Raw genomic sequence first — 6,543 nt, 5'->3', positions numbered from 1 at the left:
AATTCAAGAAAATAAAAAAATCAATAGTCCTTCAAACCCCTCAAACTCTAACAAGCTAAAAAGGTCTAAAAAGGATTAAAACTTTAAGAAATTCAAAGGAAAAAATCAACAGCCCATCAAACCAAAAACTGAAAAAGATTGGAACTTTAAGGAATTCAAGAAAAAAAAAAATCAATAGTCCATCAAACCCCCCCAAACTCTAACAAGCAACAATAGTTTAAAAAGATTGCAACTTCAAGGAATTCAAGTAAAAAAAACTCAAAATCCCATTAAACCCCTCAAACTCTAGCAAGCTAAAAACCAATAACCCAACATTTGCATGGTCTCAGTTTGACTAAACCAAATTAGAATATGTGAAAAATGTAACACAAACAAAAGAGTGAAAAGGTTCAATAATTTTCACTAAGCAAAACACAAGAAAAGTATAAGAATTTTAGCTTAGACTTGTCATTCACTGACTCAATATTAGTACACCTCTATATATTCTCTTTCCTTATTTTGAGGTCTTGACTGAGTTTTTATGGCCATGAAAAAGGGAGGGAATATGGGATGAAAGGTTAGAGAAACAAAGTTTACGTGACTCTCTTTCAAGCGTTACTACAATTTTTCTAATTATTTTGGGGTCATAAATGATTTATTTATTACTTTTATACATCTTTCCATCATTTTTACTTATCCACCACATAAAAATAAATGTCCTATTTTATTTGTTGAGTTTGAAAAAACTCAACACATATTTACATGTTCACTTAGTTTTATAGTAAAATTAATAAAAATAGATAGTACATTATTCATTAATTTTAGAGATAAGTATTCGATACCCTCCCGAATTGCCAAAGTTACTACGACATACTTCAACTTCACAGAGATTCTATTACGCCCCTGAACTCAATTTTAGCGCATTTTTATCACCCTTTTGTGCTGATATTACATATTTATTACATAAAATAAGATCCAAGTCAAAGGTGTCACATCAACTAAAAAGTTGATAAAAAATATCACTTCAGCTAAAAAGGTTGACAAAAAAATACTAAAATTTAGTGTAGGGGTAATATGATACGCGTGATGTTAGAGTGTGTCTACGTCGTAGCAAATTTGATTATAGTTCAAGAAGGTACTAGATGTTTTTCTTCTAGTTTTATAAATTGAGCAAGTATTATTGGACATTACAAAATAAAAGAATAAATATTTAAATATGGACGGAGGGAGTAGTTTCTAATTTACCCTAATCAAGATATAGTTGTTTCTCTAATTCATTTTGCAAGACGCTATATTTATTATATTAAAAGATGATATAATAAAATTGATATTTCTATTTATGCTTACTTGAGTTTTAAGTAAATAGTGGACAAATAAGATCTACAGAGCGAGTAGTGTATACGTTGTAAATAGAAATAGTCAAATAATTTTCCAATTTGTTATAATATCGTTCAATTTGTTCAGAATATTTTGTTATGACTCCTTCATTTTAATTATTTCCTCTTTTAAAACTGTTTTTAATAGAGCGGAGGTTCTGTTGAAACAATTTCTCTACCTTCAAAATAGGGATAAAATCTACGTACATTACTTTACTACCTACTAACATTAGATATGTTGTTTAATTTGTTCAGAATATTTTGTTATTTCTTTTTTTTTTTTAATTATTTTTAATAAGGTGGAGGTTCTCTTGAAATAATTTCTCTACTTTCAAGTTAGAGATAAAGTTTGCGTACATTACTTTACTACCTTGCTCACATTAGCTATGTTGTTGTAATGAGAAATAGTCAAAAAGTTTTCCACTTTGCTATAATGTCGCTAAATTGGTTCAAAACATTTTGTTATGACGTCTTCATTTTTATTATTTCCTTTTCTTTAAATTATTTTTTTTAGAGCGATGAAACAATTCTCTACCTTTAAGGTAGAGCTAAAGTCTGCATACATTACTTTAATACCTTACCAACATTGGATATATTGTTGTAACGAGAAATAGTCAAATAGTTTTCCATTTTGCTACGGTGTCGTTAAATTTGTTTAGGATATTTTGTTATGATTTTTTCATTTTTGTTATTTCCTTTTTAAAACTGTTTTCCTAAAGCGAAGTTTCTGTTGAAATAATTTTTCTACCGGGATAAAATCTGTGTACATTACTTTAATACCTTACTAACATTAGATAAGTTGTTGTGGTGTTTCATTTTGCTATAATTTTTCTACATATTTTAGAACAATTAACTATAGAGTTTGAATTTTATATTAGTCTTTATATAATTTCAACAACAATAGTATTATCTCTCACACACAAATAGCTGAAGTTCATTATATAAATTTTTACTAAGTATTATTTATGTTGCTTCATTTTGACTGGTTTTCTGAACAATAATATGAACAAGCCAATAGACATATTGAAGTTTAGTAAGTTTCTAATTCTAATGACCTTGATTTAATTGAAATAAATTGAAAATGAATCTCAGAATCAACGTTAAAATTAAATATCTTACGTTATAAGTACTTTGAATTTAGTCATTATAAGAAGGAAGTGCAAACGATATAATCTTGATAAATTTAGTCTTTTTTTTTTTTTTCTAATTCTATATTTTTCTTGATAAATTTATTTCGTAAACTCAAATATTATTATATATTAATTTAAGATTATTGTTGAAATTCAAATACTTCATATTTTTAATTCGTTTTTCCTTGGAACTTGTTTTTATTTTATGAGCAGAATTTTATGTGTCCCTTTCTTGGGGTGTAGAGAGCTATCTCCATAAGTTGAGGTGACATATTTTATTCTTCAACTCTAATTCAGGGCCGCTCAACCCTTTATGAAAAAAAAAAAAAAAAGCAGTCGCCTTAGGCCTCCAAATTTGAGGGCCTCATTTTTTAAAAGGGTCAAAATCATTTTCCCTCTCCAACTTTGTCTTAAAAATCAAACTCCCCCTTAATTTTAAACAATAATCATACTCCTCCTTTATTCTAATTGACTTTTTAAAATTCCTATTTTACCCTTTATCATCGATTTTTTTATTATTTTTTTTTAACTTCTTTAAAATCATCATATTTTCATTTTAAAAAAAAATTCATATAACAAATTTTTCATAAAAACATAAACATTATTCATATAACAAATTTTTCATAAAAACATAAACATTATCTTCTAGAAAAAAAAAAAGTAAAAAATATATAAGTTAGTGATGATCTTTATGAAGTAAATTAGCATAATAAGAAAATTAGTTTTATTAATAATAATCAAAACTATAATATTTATTTTAACAAGTGAAAATAATAAGTACTACTAATTTTACAGACATATTTCAATGCAGAAAATACAAACAATAAATAAAAGAGATAAGCTTCTAGTACCACCCCGAACTATGGTCAAAGTTGTTACGACACACTCCAATTTCACAGGGGTCCTATTATCCCCTGAACTCAAATTTAGTGTATTTTTATTATTTTTTTGTGCTAATATTGCACCTTTATTACATAAAATGGAGTCTATGTCAAAGGTGTCATGCCATCTAAAACGATTGACAAAAGGTGTCACGTTAGCTAAAAAAATTGACAAAAATACGCTAAAATTTAGTTTAAGGGGTAATAGGACCCCGTGAAGTTGACGTGTGTCGTAGCAAAATTGGTCATAGTTCGCGGATACTAGATATTTTTCTCGAATAAAAATAAGGTCAAATTTTAAAGATTATATTTATTTATATAGATTATGAAATATGTAATACTCTATTAATGACAATCACAACTTATTTACTGATATAGACAATAGATAATATCGTTTCTTATCACTTGATCCTCATGCTAAAATAAATGTTTTAGTTTATCTACTCAATTTGTGAAATCAAGAGAATTGTACTATATTTTTTTCCTACCTTTTAGTGTTAAATAATTATATAAAGTAACAGTATAGACAAATTTAAAGTTTCAAATTATCATTAATAAGGTTAATTTAGCAAAATATATCTGTAAGTAAATTTTTTTTAAGTATTGTGTTATATCAAGAAAAAGTTAAGTAATACGAAACGAACTTAGTAAACGAGTGATAAAACACGAAAATATACGTACATGCATGTACATACATATATACACACTTAGGGGTGAGTTGTTTGGAAACAAGTTATTCCGGGATTAGTTATTACAAAATAAGTTGTACTAACATGTATGTGTGATAACTTATCTCATCACTGTGGTATAAATGGTGCGAAAAATAATTTTGAGACTACCTAGCACATCTAATTAAATGCAGGATAAATTATCATGAACTTTATCTCTGATTTATTATATAATACTAAAATAACGATCTTAAAAAATAACATTGAATTTTGTGATAAATTTATAAAACGTATTAATTTGCGTATAAAGTTAATAAACTTAAATAAAATGCTACAAATATCCATGTTAAAAAAATATTCATTACACATAATATAAAAAGATATTACATAATTATAGAATTAAAATTATAAGGACAAAATGGACATTACATGGGATAAAGGGGGAGTATGATTATTGTTCAATGTTGAGGGAAGTTTGATTTTTTAACCAAAGTTGGGGGTGAAAATGATTTTCACCCTTTTTTAAAATAATAATAGATTACAAGTTTCAAAAATATTAAATATTATTTGTAGGAAAATAAATTTTTATATATAAAAGAAAGGGAAGTGATAAATGACCACAATTTTTTTGTCCAAATTTGGCTACAATTGTGAAAAGACTTAAATAGTTTTGTGAGTCTTTTCTTAAATAAATTCCCACATAGAGTAAAAATGTCAAAAGGTTAACTAGTTTATAGTGTAAACCTAACTGTTTTCTATTGTGGCCAAATTTTAGCCAAAAGGATTTTTCTAAAAGAAATTTAGAAGGAGTTTGATATATCTAGTTCAGAGTATTATATCTCAAGAAACTAATGCATTGACTATATTTTAATTAAAAAAGGACTATTAGATGAAATCGATTATAGAATTTTCAAAGTAAACTTTATAAAAATAATTAGTTTTTCCTAAAAGCTTAAGACCTCCATTCGATTTTGACCTTAGGCCACGAATTTACTTGAGCCGCTCCTGCTCTAATGTAAAATACTTTTATTGTTACTGCACTCGTGATCTTCTGATATCAAAGGTCATTTTTAAATTGAAAAGAAGGGAAAGACTGATAGTAGATAATTGATAGTGAAGCAAGTTTCAATTAAAGATCACGAAAAATTGTAATAGGATGAACAATATTTATTCGCCACAATCAGAAGCCTCACAAGCTCAAATTCCGAAATAAATAAAAAACATGAATTAGGAACGTCATTTTTTCTTTAAATTAATGAATGTCACACTACACAAATCTAAATTAATCGAGCCCAAAACAGGTACCCAACAAAACAGAGACGTTTGTCTTCATTTTTCCTATGATAAGTTTTTAAGTTGGGTAAATTGCAAGTTATAACTAGAATAAATGAGGGGGGGTTTGGGAGGGAGAGGATATGATTCTTAATTTGTACTACTTTGCCACTATCTGAAGCTTAAAAAGAGCCAAAAAGTGATATTAGTATTATGTAATTTAAGAATCTAACAAATATTAGGGGCATTTATAGCAAAAATGAAAAGTTACTCTTCTTCTTGTTTACGTCTACAACATGCATTAAGCTAATTTATTTAGCTTGTGTTTTAATTTGTAGACCAGTGTTAATGGAAACCAAAATATTAAGAAAGGTCAAACAATACACTTTCCTCCCTTGACTTTTCACTTGGTGGCAAAATCCCCCCCTTACATTTTGATATACTCTTGGGAACCCCTTCAAATGCAAGTTAAACCAACTTACAAATTTAGTCTAACACAAAGATGATCATGTGATTAGCCTTTCAGAAATTTTCTAAATGAACAAGTTCAACAAAAATCTTACCATCTTGTATTACTATATTCAACTCTTATGTAATTCCTCCACGGCTCCACTTGTGAGTTTAAAGGAAGCTATAATATAAGCTCATATGATAGTCACTCTAAAACTCTAAAGCTAGAATTGGGATTATTAATGAGGAAATGATATATGTTGTACACTTTGATTGGAGCACTAGAGTATTTCCTCTAAGCAGTTGTAGAGTATATATAACAACAGCATACTCAGTGTGATCTTACAATAACTAAGGCCTGAAAAGGGTGAAGTATACGCAGACTTACCCCTATCTTTATGTGGCAGAGAGGTTGTTTCTAGTCCAATCTCATACTCTAAAACTGATAAGGAACCCTGATGAACTTCAGTTGCGGTTTGAATGCAAAACCAGCATGTCTAGTTTAATGTGTGTTTTGTCAATTCAATATACAAAAAAGTTCAATTCAGCAGTACACTCCTACTCACTTTCTTTATTGAGAAAATGCTATGGCTATCAACGATCTTTATTTCAAGGAAAGTAGCACTAGAAAAGCAAATGATCCTCGATAAACACTTGTAGAGGATATTATGATCATATTTTCAAAAAGGATGATTGGATATTTAAATGTACTGAACCATGTAACGAATTAAGGACAAAAGGTACCATTTTTTCCTATTTGACATCCTTATTTTTGCATGCAACAATT

The sequence above is a fragment of the Capsicum annuum genome, chromosome 1 (assembly GCF_002878395.1).
Source record: "Capsicum annuum cultivar UCD-10X-F1 chromosome 1, UCD10Xv1.1, whole genome shotgun sequence".
In the NCBI taxonomy this organism is placed as follows: Eukaryota; Viridiplantae; Streptophyta; class Magnoliopsida; order Solanales; family Solanaceae; genus Capsicum; species Capsicum annuum.
Note: the sequence above shows the minus strand (reverse complement) of the source record.